The sequence below is a fragment of the Schistocerca piceifrons genome, chromosome 6, assembly GCF_021461385.2.
Source record: "Schistocerca piceifrons isolate TAMUIC-IGC-003096 chromosome 6, iqSchPice1.1, whole genome shotgun sequence".
Taxonomy (NCBI): Eukaryota; Metazoa; Arthropoda; class Insecta; order Orthoptera; family Acrididae; genus Schistocerca; species Schistocerca piceifrons.
Window position 1 is genome coordinate 18,270,196 of NC_060143.1, and position 20,020 is coordinate 18,290,215.

At 40.6% G+C, this 20,020-nt stretch overlaps 1 non-coding gene across 1 annotated transcript; it reads right to left on the bottom strand.

Moving 5' to 3' along the window:
• Positions 1-5,241: 5,241 nt before the first annotated feature.
• On the bottom strand, positions 5,242-5,316 carry Trnal-caa. The gene has a single exon. It is a non-coding gene; the product is annotated as a tRNA-Leu (tRNA).
• Positions 5,317-20,020: the final 14,704 nt, after the last annotated feature.

Consider the following 20,020-nt stretch of genomic DNA (forward strand, 5'->3'; position numbering starts at 1 on the left):
GCAAGATGTTTTTGTACATCCTGAATACCGTCCTAGTAATGTCTGAATGACCTTGAAATCACTGCAGTATTATTCCGTTTTCGTCATACTTGTTGCTTGTTATTGATATCTTATTGTTCTTGTGTGTTTCTTCTTGTAAACCTGAGATGGGCACAGGGGTACACCCATACATGTTCCCTCTATACAACAACTTAACCCTGGTGCTCACTTTGGGAAAAAGGTAGCAAAACATTTCCCACCGGGTAGAATTATGTTCAGTTCAATAGAAGCGCATTAAGTTCCTGAAGATCTGCCAAAGGCTTCCGAATATGTGTTATAGGAAAAGATCAGTTTTCTTACGCGTTCAGGTATCAGAAATATTAAATTCTGAGCCAAGAGCAAAGAAGTCTAGTTGATTCCTAATGCTAGCAGATGTGCCGACTCGAATGTCACAGTTATTTCCCCCGGCATTAGTGATAGTGTTCTCGGGTATGTGGCGCTAGTGACACTGGAGTGCGGTTGCTGAGGGATATGTGACCACTAATGCAGAGTGAGGAGAGTGCATGGATGGCGGTGGTCAACCTGCAGTACACCGAGGAACTGACAACATCCTCTGGTCGCCAGCGCTCGTGTTGCTATTGAAAGGGTACAGTACCGCCCGACATTGAAAATAGGTACGACATACTTCATTATTTTTGTCAGAACAACACATTTTTTTTGTAAAATAACTCAATTTCAATTAATACAGCGAAGCCGGATACCAGTGTGGGAAAGAATGACAATTTATTTATTTAATTGATCACATGTGCACTGCCACAAAATAAATCCCTACATCCAGTTTGGTGAGATCTGTGAAATGAATGAATGTATGGTCGTCTGCTAACCACAGATAGTGAATGTGAATATATGATCATCTTTGAGACGATCCTTTGGCCACCTTTGGTGGCACCAAAGAGATGAAACTTACCTGAGCTTTGAGCACCTGAAATGTGGCTGACCAATACGGTAGCAAGGTGCTCCCCCACTTCAGCAGAGGTAGGAGAGGACCTAAAGAACGGCTATGTTTCAGCACTCTGCCGCTGGATCTTGTGCTGTTAAGACCTTTTTTAGTTGTGCTCCGTAATGACAAAAGAGTGGAGACATGGTATGCATGTGGAATATTTAAGAGTAGTTTGAAATAATAATTTCTCTATTTCAGGAACTTTTGTGGGGAGAATTAAGTGTCAGGCAGGTAATATTAATGGGATCGTAGTAATCTTCGGAAGTGACCAACGGTCACAATGAAACCACGTGTAGCAATAAGTTGAAATACTTCCGTGTGCTTAAGTTAAGCTGAATTACTAGCGTGTGTACAATAAGTTGAAATATTTAAGAAATAGCGTGTGTACCATAAGTTGAAATATTTAAGAAATGGCGTGTGGAGGACTTGAAATTAGAGACGAGTACTTCCACGTGGTGAGTACTGTGTGAGTCTCAATCTGTGTATGAGACAAAGGATAAAGAGAAGTACTCGTCCATGGTATCAGTTGAGGACTCGCGTGTGTGATGAATATGTTCTTAATATTACTTTGCGTGATATGATTCCATGTGACGCTAGATTCAAACTCTGAGAGAGAAGCAAGGTGAGCCGGCCGTCTATCCAGCAACGCCACTTGGCTTGCATTGCACAGGAAGACGTGCAAATATCTCCAGAGTTCATAGTAGGAAAGTAGAATTACAAAGTGGGGCAGTGTCGTGTGAAACTGGGATAAATACTAATTGAAGTGGGAAAGCTGAAAGTGATAATATTGTGACTATTTAGTGTTTTGTATTCCATGTCGTAGTGTGGTGTATGTCATGTAATTTGGGTATGTGTGGTTTGCATGGGAGAGTAGCAAGGTAGTTTCAAAAGATTAGCGGGTTGTGCTTGTTCCTTCTGTACTGCTCGGTCTGGAGGATAGTTTCGTGATGATGATTGTGAGAGTCGAAGTGTGAGAAATAACAAAAGATCCACCATCCTATCCAGAAAGTGCACTGTAGCGTTAAATAATTTCGAGACCATAAGGTAGAGAATCACCAATGTTAAGCCATGCCCACTGGGCGGAATTTCTCATGTGTTATTGTTGTAGGTTATAGAATTTGTGTGTTTAGGTTATAGAATTTATCGTAATAATAAGTTAGTGAAAAGAAAAAGATTGGCGGACTTTTCCTTCGAATTGTATGTTGTCATAATGTCCCGAATTTATAATGTGTGCGCCATTCATATTCAGTGCGGTGGCCACGTGTTGATAAAAGCCGTTAAATAAAAGACGAAAAGAAAATGTGGTATTGCCAGTGCGTAGTGAACAGTCAGAGTTCTGTAAATTACTGATAGTCAGATGCGTGTTTCCGTTGCATGTTATTCATACAGGAGGATAATTTGTAACTAAATTGTGAGTACGAGAGTTCATGTTACTCGATAAATAAGAATGAATCCACTCGCTTGGCAGACCACTCATCTTGCAGGCCTGACTGCTTGATGCCACAGTATGAGCAAGGCATGTGGGTGCCTCTCACTATGGAAGCAGCTGCGAACCATGTGGCGCGTCGCCAGAGGCCAGGTATTGAAGCGACGGCCGAGACTGTGTGATTTGCTGCCCGTATCTGGAGATGTTGCAGTCAAGAGGCCAGTCTACTGTACGAAGAGGAAGCGACTACTTCAACTTTAACCAGCGCTGGAGACCGCTGTGGCAGGAGTTTTGGGCAGGAGCTGGGGCATTGTACACTGAGATAACAAAAATCCTGGGATACTTCCGAGTATCGTGTAAGACTTCCTACTGCACGGCGTAGTGCTATAGCTCGACGTGGTACGGATTCAACAAGTCGCTGGAAGTCTCCTGCAGAGATACTGAGCCATACTGCCTCTAAAGCCATCCATAACTGTGGAAGTGTTGTCAGTGCAGGATTTTGTTCACAAACTAACCTTCCAAGTATGCCTCATAAATATTCGATGGGATTCATGTCGGCCATTGTGGCTGGTCGGATCATTCGCTCAAAATGTCCGGAATCTTCTTGAAAGCAATCTCGAACAATCATGGGCCACTAACATGGCGCATTGTCATCCATAAAAATTTCATCGTAGTTTGGGAACATGAGATCCATAAATGGCTGCAAATGGCCTCCAGGGTTTTTTTTATTTTATTTTTATTTTTTTTATTTTTGTCATCAGTCTACTGACTGGTTTGATGCGGCCCGCCACGAATCCCTTTCCTGTGCTAACCTCTTCATCTCAGAGTAGCACTTGCAACCTACGTCCTCAATTATTTGCTTGACGTACTCCAATCTCTGTCTTCCTTTACAGTTTTTGCCCTCTACAGCTCCCTCTAGTACCATGGAAGTCATTCCCTCATGTCTTAGCAGATGTCCTATCATCCTGTCCCTTCTCCTTATCAGTGTTTTCCACATATTCCTTTCCTCTCCGATTCTGCGTAGAACCTCCTCATTCCTTACCTTATCAGTCCACCTAATTTTGAACATTCGTCTATAGCACCACATCTCAAATGCTTCGATTCTCTTCTGTTCCGGTTTTCCCACAGTCCATGTTTCACTACCATACAATGCTGTACTCCAGACGTACATCCTCAGAAATTTCTTCCTCAAATTAAGGCCTATGTTTGATACTAGTAGACTTCTGTTGGCCAGAAATACCTTTTTTTCATAGCGAGTCTGCTTTTGATGTCCTCCTTGCTCCGTCCGTCATTGGTTATTGTACTGCCTAGGTAACAGAATTCCTTAACTTCATTGACTCCGTGACCATCAATCCTGATGTTAAGTTTCTCGCTGTTCTCATTTCTACTACTTCTCATTACCTTCGTCTTTCTCCGATTTACTCTCAAACCATACTGTGTACTCATTAGGCTGTTCATTCCGTTCAGCAGATCATTTAATTCTTCTTCACTTTCACTGAGGATAGCAATGCCATCAGCGAATCGTAGCCGAACATAACTATTTCCAGTCAACGATCGGTTCACTTGGACCAGAGGACCCAGTCCATTCCTTGTAAACACAGCCCACACCATTATTGAGCCACCACCAGCTCGTACAGTGCCTTTTTGACTACTTGGGTCCATGGCTTCGTGGGGTCTACGCCACATTCGAACTCTACCATCAGCTCTCACCAAATGAAATCGGGACTCATCTGGCCAGACCACGGATTTACAGTTGTCTGGGATCCAACCGATGTTGGTCCAGGAGAGATGCAGCAGGCGATATCACGCTGTTAGCAATGGCACTCGGTCGTTTGCTACCGTAGCCCATTAACGCCAGATTTCGCCGCAGTGTCCTAACAGATACGTCCATCATACGTCCCACAATGATTTCTATGGTTATTGCACGCAGCGTTGATTGTCTCTTAGCACTGACAACTCTACACAAACGCCGCTGCTCTCGGTGGTTAACTGAAGGCCGTCGACCACTGCGCTGTCTGTGGTGAAATGTCATACGTGGAATTTGGTATTCTCGGCACACTCTTGACACTGTGCATCTCGGAATATTGAATTCCCTAAAGATTTCTGCGTTCAAAGCCCAGTCGTGCGGTCATAATCACGCTGGAAACCTTTTCACACGTGTCACCTCAGTGCAAACGACAGTTCCGTCAACGCGCTGCCGAATACCTCATGTAACCGATACTACCGCCATCCGTATACATGCACAATGCTGTCCCATGACTGTCATCCCAGTGTATGAAGTTCGACCAATACTTGTTTGGCCTCGTCTTGGTCGACGCAGAGTTTCGCCACGGAGCAGTCAGCTCCTGGAGAGACACGAACAAGCCTGGTCTGCAAGGGGCTAAATAAAGGGAGCCTCACGGAGCACAAGCAGAATGCTTTCCGAGTTAATATTATATTTTGATGATGTTGGGTTTAAGTCGAGGTACAATGTTGTGAAAGTGCATTAACTGCTGTCGATAGGGCTAGTGAATATTATGTCATTAGGCATGCCTGGACGTGCGACTATACTAGTTAAATGAGAATCTAAGAGTGTTTCTATTGAAACAGCGGTTCTGTTCCGTAAACAATGATTTTGAATTGTACTTTGATTTTGTTGCTGTCAAATCAGTGGTTCTCTTAAGTCTAGTGAAAACTGTTGGGTTGCCTTAAGCGACTGATACATCATATGTGTAACTGGATTACTTATCATTTGGCCACATGGGTGATTAGATGGACAGTGTTGTTACTAGAATGAGATTTTCCCTCTGCAGCAGAGTGTGCGCTGATATGTAACTTCCTGACAGATTAAAACTGTGTGCCGGACCGAGACTCGAACTCGGGACCTTTGCCTTTTGCGGGCAAGTGCTCTACCAACTGAGCTACCCAAGCACGACCCACGCACCGTCCCCACAGCTTTACTTCGGCCAGTACCTCGTCTCCTACCTTCCAAACTTAACAGAAGCTCTCCTGCGAACCTTGCAGAACTAGCACTCCTGAAAGAAAGGATATTGCGGAGACATGGCTTAGCCACAGCCTAGGGGATGTTTCCAGAATGAGATTTTCACTCTGCAGCGGAGTGTGCGCTGATATGAAACTTCCTGGCAGATTAAAACTGTGTGCCGGACCGAGACTCGAACTCGGGACCTTTGCCTTTTGCGGGCAACTGCTCTACCAACTGGGCTACCCAAGCACGACTCACGCACCGACCCCACAGCTTTACTTCTGCCAGTACCTCGCCTCCTACCTTTTAAACTTAACAGGAGCTCTCCTGCGAACCTTGCAGAACTAGCACTCCTGAAAGAAAGGATATTGCGGAGACATGGCTTAGCCACAGCCTAGGGGATGTTTCCAGAATGAGATTTTCACTCTGCAGCGGAGTGTGCGCTGATATGAAACTTCCTGGCAGATTAAAACTGTGTGCCGGACCGAGACTCGAACTCGGGACCTTTGCCTTTCGCGGGCAAGTGCTCGCGAAAGGTGAAACGTCCCCTTAGATCAATTATACATGACTGTGCTTAACCTGACACACAATATTTTTTAGCGCAACGCAATCTGACTTTCAGAAATCCCTACAAAAGAGTGGCCCTGACTAACATCAACCTATACGTTTCACAAATCACTTACCTCACAAAAATCTTGGTTACTCGAGCTACTGCAATAAAGCGAGCGCCACTAATGCCAGCTAAATAAAAGATTCAAATTACTGAAGGCACTAACTACTGATAGGCATAGTTAGCAAATGAAAGATTTTGATAGAGAACAAACAATGTATTTACCTTAATAGTGTTGAAAACTCATAATATACATAGCAGTTCATGACACCCAGTTTTAAAAATTTCACAAATCCGCCATCTCTCTCTCCCCACATCCACCACGGCTGGCGGCTCACCTCCAACTGCGCAACGCTACGCGCTGTTCACAGCCAGCTGCCCAACGCTACAATGGCGAGTATTACAACAATGCAAAGCAGCCACAGACTGCACACAGCACAGCCAGTGATTTTCATACAGAGGTGGCGTTACCAATAAAAAAAACCTAAATAGCCTACTTACATAGCCCCCATGCTCCCCACAAAAAATTTACAAATTGTTTTGGACAGTGGCCAATAATGATTTGATAAAAATTTTTTAAAAATTACAATAACAAAGATATCAATTGCACACACTTATTGATACAATGTTGGTCAAAAGCTAAACTTTCTCACAGTCCATAAAGACAGTCCTAATCGTTCATCACAGTAAAATAGCAGTGTTTTTCTCAAAGTCTGAGCAGTAAAAGAAAATGCACATGGAAGTAGTGGATTTCCATGCAGTCTTGAAGAAGTAGCGTTGACCTTCCAACGGAAAGACAGTGCTGACTCTCGACATGCAGACAGGTCATGGGCCAAAACAGAGCAAACCCACAGCGGAGTCAGTCAAAGTTTTGAAGAGTATTGGTGGGTAGGTCATCACAGAGCAGACCCACTGTAGTCCTGGTAGAGATTGCGGTGTTGGTGGGCCACCAGAGGGGCAGACCCACTGCAGTCCTTGTAGAAATAATGGTATTGATGGATCATCAAAGATGTAGACCCACTGTAGTCCTTGTAGAGATAATGGTACTGGTGGGTCATCAAAGATGCAGACCCACTGTAGTCCTTGTAGAGATAATGGTACTGGTGGATCATCAAAGATGCAGACCCACTGTAGTCCTTGTAGAGATGGCCAGCAGCCATCTGTTGTGACTGTGCAGGTGCACAATCACCATTGAAGAGTCTTGCGGATAATATAGGAAGTCCATAACCACCACTTGTGCACTCACAAAGTTTTTGGAATTGTCCTTAGAACCAGCAATGCCGTTATCCATTCCCTTGCTGAATTATTAACACACGTGCAAACACTAACAGTCCCTACTTCTCACATATTGTCTATATACTATGACCAACAGAAACGTGTGCAGTGAAATGTAACTTACAAGTTACTTAATTTGATGAACTGGTGCCAATTACAATTTTATAACATAAGAATACAATTACAAAGGTACAAAATACATAAAGAACATAACAATACAGATAACATTTGTAGTAACACAGACTTTACAAAAGAATAGAAATAAACATATACATCAGTGTTAACAGGAATTATGACATAAGTAAATACATAAAATATCAGAATAACTTTTGAAAGACCAACTTCACACATGAGCATTAAAACAAAACAGAATAAATAATGTCCAAACATCTTTACAAAGAAAATAACATATTATTAGAAAAATTCCACAACATAACTCATATCAGCTAAACACATTAAGACAGGAAAAACACAAATATACAAGAGTACACAAACACATAGGAGAATAACACAAGAGGAAAGGGCAGGGTTTGTTTTCAGTGTAACATTTGGTACTGCAGTCCAACCTAAAACTTCATTCCATAGATCTTTCGTCTTATTTCAACATTTGTTTCCACCAAAAAAATCCTATCCAAGCATGCTTTCTGTATTTATATGTTCACATATTTCTTACCTCATTATTTATTTTCCATTATCTTAGCTCATCATTTATTTCCAAGAAAGTCCTACCTATACCTGTTGTCCCTAAACCCTACTTCTTTGCTCATATCCTCTTTCAAGATACTTTTTTGGCCAAACCATTTTCTTATAGCTTCTAAATGCATTTCTTCCAATTCATCATAGTTAGTTTCTTATATAGTCTACCCCCTCTTAAGCTAACTTAAATCTACTGAGCTCAGATGCTAAGCTAAGGGACGAGGCAATGCAGCAGCACAAAACAATTAACACAAACAGCAATGATCAAAAATACAAATGCCAAAGCAAGCAGCATAAATTAGCAGAGCAATTGCAATATTACAACTAATATAAGGCAATGAGCAACAAACAAGAAAAATAAATCAGTAGTAAACTGGCTTAAAAGAATAATACAAAGTGAAATTTAGTAGCACTATGCCTGGCAAACAGCAGCAGCAAATGCCAAAACTAATACCTAAGCATGGCAAAGATCAAGCAGGAAAAAATATTACACTAAAAATGGCCATGTCTAATACCTATGTCACATCTTAACACTAGAGTGATGCATCATGAGAACTTACACTAGCAGATAAGTTACCAAATCGTAAAGAAATTATTTATGCAATTCATGTGAAGGGAAATGTCTATTTATGTGCCCTCGTTTTCTTGGAAGTAGATCATAAATTTCTTATTGACTGGATCTGTAGGCATAAAATAACTATATTAGTACATATATTAAATTTTATTTTAACCAATGCTGCAGTGCAGCTAGAAACTAGATATTAAAGAAAATGAGCAAATATGTACAAAGGATGGCATGAAACATCATTCATTAGCCATATGGCATTTCATAAGGCAGTAAAAATTCTCTCAATTCTCGAGAAAGACGCTTGTCATAATCAGGTGTGCAGATGTAAGTATCTTTCCAAGTAATGAGCGTGTCGTATTTGCGGTGCTTTCTACAAAGGAATATCAATAGCGAGGATAATGGCCTCCCTTTTTTTTCTACCTGTGCCTCTGAAAGGGGCACACGCTAATGGCTTTTTTCCAGGTGACTGTTGCCCAGCTGGGTGCCCACGACGCATTACGTGCAAGTGGTCACTTAACTTTCTTACGGAAATATTTACGACAGCAGTTTTCACTATAGTGACAGTCTCATATAAAACTTTCACAGGTCGAAAATTTGCGTTACAAATGTGTAGAAACAAAATCCTGTAAATATAACAGAGTCCAAAAAATTTTCAGTGGCATTGTGATACATTCACGCATGTACACACATTTCATAATTCTTAAAGTACGATTCTTGGTTTCCAACATCCTTTTCCACAAATCAGAGTCCCTAACCACTGCTCATTATTCCTTGCCTTATTATATATATACGTATTTTTCGACACTTCTTCAATATTTCATCATAAGAAATACGTAGCATAATCAAATTCCTCATATACAGTAACATCATCTTATTGATTGTAAACATATCTCAACAGCATAATAGACATCGTAGTCATAATAATATCATAACATCTCAGTCAATTCTCAAAATCGTCGTAGCTTCCTCCAATAATTTCAAAACCTAAAAAAAATTCTCTGCTCATGTCAAAAGTGTCATCTGCCTCAGACGTACTTTAAAAATCATGATCCCATTCCAAATACATCATTCAAAGCTCTCATAGTATCACAATGGATCCGAAAAAATATGAACAGTTCACAAAGTACAGACAAAATAGAGTTTCATATGTGTGAAGTTATCCAACTGTGTAATTGTGTAAACATGTGTCACTGATGTAGTAAAAAAAAATTTTTGTCTCTCAGTTAAATGATCAGATAGCTGTGTAATTTATGTGTTAGAGAAATATGGTACCGAAGTGTAAAGCTGTATAAGCAAATACCATATTAGCTGGGGCTCCTTGTGCTTGCCAAACACGTGGTACACAAAGTAGGCGTGTACCCCCCTGAGGATTAATGTAATTATACCCTCAGGTGTTACAGATTATTGCAATGGAATGAAATGTATCACGGAAAAACTTCGTATCATTGTACTTCAAATATCTTAAAAAAAATAAATGTTTTAAGCGCGAAATTAATCACTCAAATACGTGTACTGTAGCGCTAAACTGTGCGTCATGTTGTAAGATAATCTCTGTGGAAGTCTCGTAGTTATCGTCCTCCGAAAGCTAAGTTCTGCAGAAGTCAATGTACTTACCTCATGATAAACAAAAGTGAAATGCTTTGCGTATAGATATCGTAGTTATTACGCTTATTGTTGTGATGAAGGAAGTACTGTACTGTAACGTATTGTTGTGCTACGGAAAATGCTGTCTCATTGTAGCTATACCACAGAAGTTACCACTAAAACATGTTTTACTTTCCAGAATAAAACAGAAAACTGTGCAGATATAAAACAGAAACACTGCAAAAGCAACATTGTAAACTGTCACTCATTAGTAGCGTCATGATAAAAATCGTGTAGCTGTCACATAAATTAACCACTGTGTCATCTGGTATCTCACAGAAAGTACTTTAAATCCAGAATGTATTTTCAAGTAAACCAAAATGTTGCATTAAAATCTCATTAGCAGTACCTGTATATGCTCGAAGTATGTGAGCCTTATAGTCATTACGCAATCGTGCAACTAACAAGCAAGAATGCACACACACAATAACACTGTGTCGTCTGTTCACAATAACAATGCATTCGTAATTTCTGTTTAAATAAGTTCTCTTGGTTCTTGACTGGATATTTAACTTCAAACATTGTTGCATGGTAACAGTTTCTAAGTCTGACAATGCATACTAGAAATGTGAAGTGAAACGTTTTATGGCAAAGACAAAGTTAAAAAGCAGATTATCTTTCAATAAACAGTTTTACATGTGAAATGTGGTGCAAACCTTTACTCTTCCTACTATGCAAAGCTCGAGCTTCAACGGAATTATCATGTCGTATACGTCGGTAAAGAATACTGGAATTTTTCTCAAGGTTAGCGTCTATGTTATTTTTCTCTGAGCCAGCCGGCGCAAGCGGCTGCCTGCGGTGCGAGTCATTGTCTGTTCCTTTGTTGGCGCGCGTCGTTATTGGGATTAGGAGACCTAACTTCTACAAATTCACCTTGCCGAGAGGGCCCTGCTCTGTTTGAATCCCGCCAGTTCTGATGCAATTCAGATCTGTCGTTACGATCATATCGTCTGTCGTCATGTCGGTAGATTCCATAGTTTCTTTCTTGTCTGTCCCTGAATCGTAACTGTGCCCCGAACTGTTGCGTCTGAAGTTATTCTGCCTCCCTTGTAATAATTGTTTTGGTTCCCATATTGTCTGTTTCTCTGATTGTCTCTGTGATAGTCATTACTACGGAAATGCGATCTTTCTCTGTAACTATTACACTGCCAGTGGTTGTCATACGGGTGGTGTCTGTATTGGTCACGATTTGCGTTGTAAGAATAGACTTGTCGTGTCCAGTTATTGTTTCTGTCGTCACGGAATTGTGACGGATGTGACCTGTTGTGATTGTTTCTCTGTTTTCGCATCCTGCGACTGTCTGTGTCAATTTCTAATTCTTGTAAGAGTCCCTGAAAAGCTTCAATGTCGTCTTTGCAACGTCCTGCCAAAATAATATGTCGTAAATGTTCAGGCAATTTGATTAAGCAAATGCGGATGAGTTCTCAGGTGCTGTATGGGTTTGACAGGTACTGATTCTTGTGCAACATGTCTTCAAAATATTTCACAAGACTGGAAAATTCAGATTGTTCGAAATGTTTCATCATTATGATGCTATGCTTTACTCGGTCTTGTGTAGCTTGAGACCAATATGCTGAGAGGAAGACATGATAAAATTCTTCTTCACTGTGACAATCGTGAATGACCGATCGCATTCTTACAGCTGGTTCATTCTCCAAGTAGCCACACATAAATTCTAATCTGTGCTCTAATGACCAGTTGGGAGGAAAACAATGAGAGAATTGATGGAGCCACGCTTGTGGATGAATGTCGTTGCCAGAATTCTTAAACGTTTTGAATTTACGTGTAGTAATGAACAGCTTATAGTCAAAATCATCATGTCGGCGAGTCGCATGTCGGTCATTGTTACGTCGTGTCGGCTGTTCAATCTCAAAATTCGGTGCACATTGCCAATTTCTTTCATAATTTCCGAAGTGTCCTGTGTTATTATTTTGTGGCTGTTCCGTATTTCTATGTCCCTCTTCCCGTACTGGGGCGCGAGTGTCCTCTGAAATACATAATTCTTGTACTACTTGTGCCAACTGATCTTGCACTTCCCGGATTTCTCTTTTGTACTGTGTATTGATTTGATTTTGATTTTGTTTGAATTTTCTAATTTCTTCATACTCTTCAGTGTCAGTGAAGGCTACAGGTGTTGTGTCATTCAGATCATCATCTACCTTTGTAGATAAGTTAGTGAACTGATCTGAAAGTTCGGCTACTTTATCCGATAGTGAAATAATTTCCTCTGTATGTTTTTCTGAACCAAGTTTCAGAGTGTCCATTTGTGTTGAAATCGTATCTACTGTGTCCTTTAAGTTTTCCTGAGTTTTTGCAAGTTGTGTAACCGTATCGGTAGATGCAACTGAGTCAATTTTAGCTTGCAAGGTCTCATGATTTTCATGAACAATAATTTGCAGTTCTTTTATGGCTGCTTCGTGATTCTGTAATGCATTTTCATGCCGCGAAAAAATAGGTTGAAAATGCTCACAAATTTGTGTTTTTACGTCATTACAGACTTTTTGACATTTCGATTCAATGTTATGTAACTCAGTAGTTAAATCTTCACGTGTTTGTTCAAGCGTGGTGTCTAACTTTTTAAGATTTTGTTCCACTGTGTCTAACTTTTTAAGATTTTGTTCCACTGTGTCTAACTTTTGAAGATTTTGTTCCATTGTGTATAACTGTTGCTGAGTTTGTCTCTGGTGTTGTTCCATTGTGTCTAACTTTTGAAGCCTTTGTCCCATTTGTTGCATTAACTGTAATAACAATGCACTGGTGTCTGAAACATGTTCCTCAGCGCTATTCGGCAATGCATTTGAACCGGCAATATTCGCAATTTGAAAAGCAGAAAATGTGTCTTGACTTATTTGAGAAAAGGGTGAGGACGCAAAACATGGATCTACAGTATTTACCAGATTGTGTCCTGTCATTTCGGAATCCTGAGGCGAGCTGTTGGCAACCGATCGATCGATAATGCTTCCCTGTTCACTAATTGTTTCACTGCCGACACCATTATTTGACGCCCACTCCATTTCCCTATGCACAGTTACCAAATTACTGCTTTGAATGTCTGTTAATTCATTACACAGCGGTGCTGGTAAGCTACACTCGTCGTCACTATTATTTCTCAGTTTACTTTGGAGCCTAGTGTTACGTTTTTCACACGCCATTATTGTCACAATATTTCACACGACAACACAGAAAACACAATTTGAAGAGCAAAAATAAGAGAACACATTAACATAGCACTGAAAATAATATCTCGTTAATTGCAAACACAGCAGCGAAATACTTGGTGCAAATCTACATACATGCCACAACTATTTTACTGTACAACAATGAAAGGCTGCAACTATAAAGGAGATTCTCTCTACAATTACGCGCTAGCAATAAACAAAAGCTACACTAATTACACAAACTACAAGAAAAAATCAGAAGATTCCAGTGAGGTATCCTGGCAGGGTCGCCATATGAAACGTCCCCTTAGAACAATTATACATGACTGTGCTTAGCCTGACACAATATTTTTTAGTGCAACGCAATCTGACTTTCAGAAATCCTTACAAAAGAATGGCCCTGACTAACATTAACCTATACGTTTCACAAATCACTTACCTCACAAAAATCTTGGTTACTCGAGCTACTGCAATAAAGCAGGTGCCACTAATGCCAGCTAAATAAAAGATTCAAACTTCTGAAGGCACTAACTACTGATAGGCATAGTTAGCAAATGAAAGATTTTGATAGAGAACAAACAATGTATTTACCTTAATAGTGTTGAAAACTCATAATATACATAGCAGTTCATGACACCCAGTTTTAAAAATTTCACAACTCCGCCATCTCTCTCCCCACATCCACCACGGCTGGCGGCTCACCTCCAACTGCGCAACGCTACGCGCTGTTCACAGCCAGCTGCCTAACACTACAATGGCGAGTATTACAACAATGCAAAGCAGCCACAGACTGCACACAGCACAGCCAGTGATTTTCATACAGAGGTGGCGTTACCAATAAAAAAACCTAAACAGCCTACTTACAAAGGCAAAGGTCCCGAGTTCGAGTCTCGGTCCAGCACACAGTTTTAATCTGCCAGGAAGTTTCAGTGTTGTTACTAGTTGATGTCTTGGTGATTAGCTGTAATTAGTAGTTATACAGCAGGGAGTAGCAGTTAGTTGCTATATTACTTAGTCTCTATCCTAAATAAGTTGAGTATGTACTAGTATAAGGACCTGCTAGTGTCACGACCATAAGGGCCAATGTTCATATACTATGTTACATAGTTTTTGGTTGCCCATTGTAAGGCCTGGTTATTTATTCTATGTCAGATGTTTTTCAAAGAGGATATTTTGTGTTATTACTTGAATCCTGCTAAGGTTTATTTGGGCTACGAAGTGTCAATTGTTTTACCAGAGTGATTTATGTTTTGTATATAGTACTGGTATTCTGCATGTTAAATAAATTTTTATTGAAACTGAGCTCACATCTTCACAACTGCCTGCCCTAACCCCACTGCACATAAACCCCATGCACCACAGCAATTAATACAACTGAAAAATTAACAAGGAACGGTTGTGGTTATATAAATAAGCGCTTCCTAAATCCATGATGGTGATACAAAAAAATAACATTTATGTCAAGTAAAAAAAGTTACATGCCACTGTCGTGGGAATTCCATACCATATTATCACTAAGTCGAAAATATGGCTAATAGTTCATTAGTTTCAGTTCACGCAAATCATGCAAGCTGATATATAAATCAAATACTTAAAGTAAAATTGAGCCTTACATCCCCAGACAGGAAATATAGAGGACATAGAGAAAGTTCAATGAATGATGTTTCACTTTGTTTATTTACTAACGCTTGTCAATCACACACAACACGTAAGAGCATTTAACTAAAAAGGTGATTTGCAAACATCAACACGTTTAAATGAATGACAATTTATATGCAGATATGTTCTTCTGTTTTAGTTATTCCTTGGAACCTAATCTGTGGAAAACCGTTACCGGTATTGGTGATTAAGAAAAAAAGGAAGTTCGTTTCATAGACGAAAGACAGTATAACTGATATATCACAAATTTGTGTACATACGTATATGAAAAAGATGTTGTAGTACTTACCATTAAATTTGTAACATTAACACGCAAATATGTACTCTTAAGCAGAAGACAGTTTGCACCTGCTCAATAACTATGTCATGCATTAAATTCAGTTAATAATTCAACGACATGATTTCGAATGTGCTAACAAAACTATAACATATTTTACTGTGATCCATCAATTTTCCCGTTCAGTCAAACGTTGCACGATAATTAATCATTATAATGGAAAGCTCTTTACCGAAGACACTACCGAACAGAAAATCTAATATTAATTCCAAAAGCCGCCCGCAGTCAGTATCCACAAATCAGATTATCGACTTATTAGATTCCGCGTAAGGATGTCGAGCGATGTCTATCTCATCTATGGCCTAAGCTCCAGAAAATACAGCGTCGGTACTCGATAATGTTCGGATGACGTTACGTTACGATGGTCTCTGTGTAGTCATGATCTCAGCAGTTGCGGGTAGCTGAGTTTGTAATTTGAGGATTTTATGTGCATTTAACGTCGGAGAACAAACCAGTCATGCCGTTTTGGACCATCGTAGAAAAAAAGATGAAACTATAACCCAGAATATAAGTTTCACGATTATTATCGATGGTAATGGCCAGAGAGCCGGAAATGATCTACGAAATCTATAGAGGATCTGTGTATCTTGTCAACCATAAGAAAACAATAATGATAGTAGATTTGCATTGTCCAATGTACGTACATTTAATTGGCACAAGTTTTCTGTATGTGTAGGACACTTCTAGACGAAACAGCGATCAATTACAATTTCACAGTAGAATTAAAGACAAATACAGTAACAGAGGTAGCTCTATGTCTACATCAGGCAGCACTGTGGCAGGAATAGCTCCTCCAAACTCTGTGAAATATGTCAGCATACCATTGATAGGTGAAGTGTAATGTTAGATGGGCAACTTACCCCGTGCTAAAAATATCAAAATTAGTTTTCCACAAACAATAAAGTGAAAGGCAACGTTGTTCACAACTTAAATTTAGTGAATGAAGTACACCACAAGTCTGAATTTTCATATAAACTAAATGGTTCTGTAGTGCCCAAAATTTTACGTTGAACGAACTGGGAGGAGTTTCAACGTACAATACTGAGAATACATGAATGCTCTCAGGCCCAACGATCTAAATAAATCAACTGTCACTGCTCACTTCGTCCGACAGGGAAACAGAGAGACAAACGTCGAATAAAACTTGGCGATATTACATTTTGTAGAAATGAAATGATCATGTGGCATTGTTGGCCGGGAGGCCTCATTCGGGGGAGAAAAATGCCGCAGTATTGCGAGTCCTTTTTAGGTGACGCCACATCGGCGACTTGCGAGTCAATGATGATGAAAGTGATGAAGGAGACACAACACCCAGACCCCTGCCGGGAATCGAACCCGGGCCCCCAAGAACTGCAAATAAACCTGTTGGAAGAATTAGAAATACAAAACAATATTCAAAACAAACATGAGTGCGTCCTGAATGATTAAGTAAATGTAAGAAACCATTTGTACCTTCGAAATTTCATACAATTCTTATCATCTGAAATGATACAAATAATACTTAACAGAGAGGATATTCTTCATCGACCATTACCAGCAGCTTTCAAATCTAAATAATTAAGTGCACAAATTTAAAATGATGTATACGTCGCAGAAATGTCTTTGCAATTGCCCCAGAAGTATGCCATACCAGTTCACATATCATATTCTTTAACACATCACATCAGCAGTTGACATAAACAGATGTATCCCCATCTTCTATTTAGTTTAGCTCATGCATCAGCGTGGATCAAAAACGAGAATCAATAGCTCTCTCTGACAATATACAGGGTGTTACAAAAAGGTACGGCCAAACTTTCAGGAAACATTCCTCACACACGAAGAAAGAAAATTTGTTATGCGGTCATGTTTCCGGAAACGCTTACTTTCCATGTTAGAGCTCATTTTATTACTTCTCTTCAAATCACATTAATCATGGAATGGAAACACACAGCAACAGAACGTACCAGCGTGACTTCAAACACTTTGTTACAGGAAATGTTCAAAATGTCCTCCGTTAGCGAGAATACATGCATCCACCCTCCGTCGCATGGAATCCCTGATGCGCTGATGCAGCCCTGGAGAATGGCGTATTGTATCACAGCCGTCCACAATAGGAGCACGAAGAGTCTCTACATTTGGTACCCGGGTTGCGTAGACAAGAGCTTTCAAATGCCCCCATAAATGAAAGTTAAGAGGGTTGAGGTCAGGAGAGCGTGGAGGCCATGGAATTGGTCCGCCTCTACCAATCCATCGGTCACCGAATCTGTTGTCGAGAAGCGTACGAACACTTCGACTCAAATGCGCAGGAGCTCCATCGTACACGAACCACATGTTGTGTCATTCTTGTAAAGGCACATGTTCTAGCAGCACAGGTAGAGTATCCCGTATAAAATCATGGCGGTGAATCGAGGAAGTACAGTACATACTGACAAAACTAAAATGAGCTCTAACACGGAAATTAAGCGTTTCCGGACACATGTCCACATAACATCTTTTCTTTATTTGTGTGTGAGGAATGTTTCCTGAAAGTTTGGCCGTACCTTTTTGTAACACCCTGTATACAACATATTAGCACAATGGTTGAACGATGAATTACGTAGCTATCAAGACGAATTTGGTGAAAACTCAACACCTGTGCGTAATTCTCTTCCGACCACAATTTCAGGTAATGTATTTTAAGAAAAAAACGAAGCTTTTATGATAAAGAGTGAACATGACTCAAACTCTGGATTGTTAGACAGCGAAGAGATTGCTCAACATGAAGTTGAATTGAATGAAGAGACTGTTTACCAGAAATATTTAACCGGAAAATCAGGTGCACATGGGCTGAAACACCAGTTGCAACAAATACTCGTCTCACGAGTCACAGTATAATCACACTGCATTGTACCACCTCTCGATCAAGACGTATTTGGTCCAAATAAAACATTCGAGATAACATTTGATGCAGTTATCAAGAATAAACTGGATGAGAAATTTGGAAGTGTGGATGTCTTCATTGCAGTTTCATATTATCATATTATGCCTTCGCTTCGATAATCCAGAAGACAGAGAAGAACGGAAGGAACTGACGCAAATTGCATAAATACAGAAATTGGAAATAGCTACAGTAAGAATTCCCAAGCGAATAACACCGTCTGTGCTAATGTAACTATTGATTAGATATTGCTCGCTTTGACGGGTCACTGTTCCTTCAAAATGTAGATTCCTAGTGAATCCAATAAATATTGTCTAAGAATATTGTATTTTAAACATTAAGACACGTACTATCTATTCAGTACGCATTTGTAATGTGGAAAAAGTACCTAGAGCTTCTCTTTGACAAAAGAAGAGAGAAAATGTTCGATACCACCGGAAGTACGTCTGCGATTATATGTCAGTTTTCAACTACAGTAGTAACATCATAAGGGATACCTGTCACACATCGATAGAACTTACTAGTGTTGTGAAGTCTAACTGCTGTCGGTACCATAAAGAAAACCAAGTAAGAAATTCCAAATGATTCTTTGCCTACAAGGGTAGACCAATCAGCTCATGACTACGGGTTTACAGTTATGAGTTAAGTACAGAACAACAAGTCAGTCATTCATATGTCGCCCATGCTTTACGATAACGCCGTAGTGAGTCGACTAACAAACCAGAAATAATTCTTCATTGTAATAGTACATGATGATGTGTAGATTCTGCCGACCAAATGTGTTCAACATTTTCAAGCAGTCGCAGAAGGCGTGTCCAATGATTGTCTTATACACTCCGTCTTCAGGCCACACGTAGCCCACCGGGACCATCCGACCATCCTCAATTGAGGATGCGGATAGGAGGGGCGTGTGGTCAGCACACCGCTCTCCCGCTCGTCTCGATGGTTTTCTTTGACCGAAGCCGCTACTATTCGGTCGAGTAGCTCCTCAATTGGCATCACGAGGCTGAGTGCACCCCGAAAAATGGCAACAGCGCATGGCGGCTGGATGGTCACCCATCCAAGTGCCGGCCACGCCCGACAGCGCTTAACTTCGGTGATGTCACGGGAACCGGTGTATCCACTGCGGCAAGGCCGTTGCCACTGTCTCATACAGAGTGCTCATAATTCCCTTTACAAACTTCTAGCACATGTAGAGGGGACCGAGTGGACAATATTATGAACCGTAAGCCATGCACGGTAACGTACCGTTACCATACTACAGCCGTTTGGAAGTATGTTTGCTAGTTACCTACGCAACAGGGTAGTTTCGGTGCGAGATACGTCGGAGCGTCTGGTATTTGACGTCTAAACTACCTCTCTGATCTGGTTCGAGCCTCATTCACGTGTCTGTATGTGTTATAGCAACATGACTGAGTGCACATTTGTAGAAAACACTGACGTGATCCTTCTGTTTGGCAAAGCTCACGATAATGGAAGAGCTGCTCGTCGCCTTCCTCAAGAACGTTGTCCACAATTTCCAACTCCATCGCAAGGTCACGCTACGGCTTCGAGAAAAGAGTGTCTTCACCGTCAGCAGGCGCGACTGCAAGGAGACGTTCTTCACCCGAATTGGAAGAGACTGTACTGAACTACTGATCGTATGGCGTTTATTGGCCGGGATATCCCCTTCGTGGTTCGGCCGCCGTATTGAAAGTCTTTACGCAGACCCCACTTCGGCAACTTGCGCGTCAGTGATAATGAAAATGATGATGGACACACAACACCCAGTCCCCCTGCCGGGAATCGAACCCGGGCCCCCTTACGT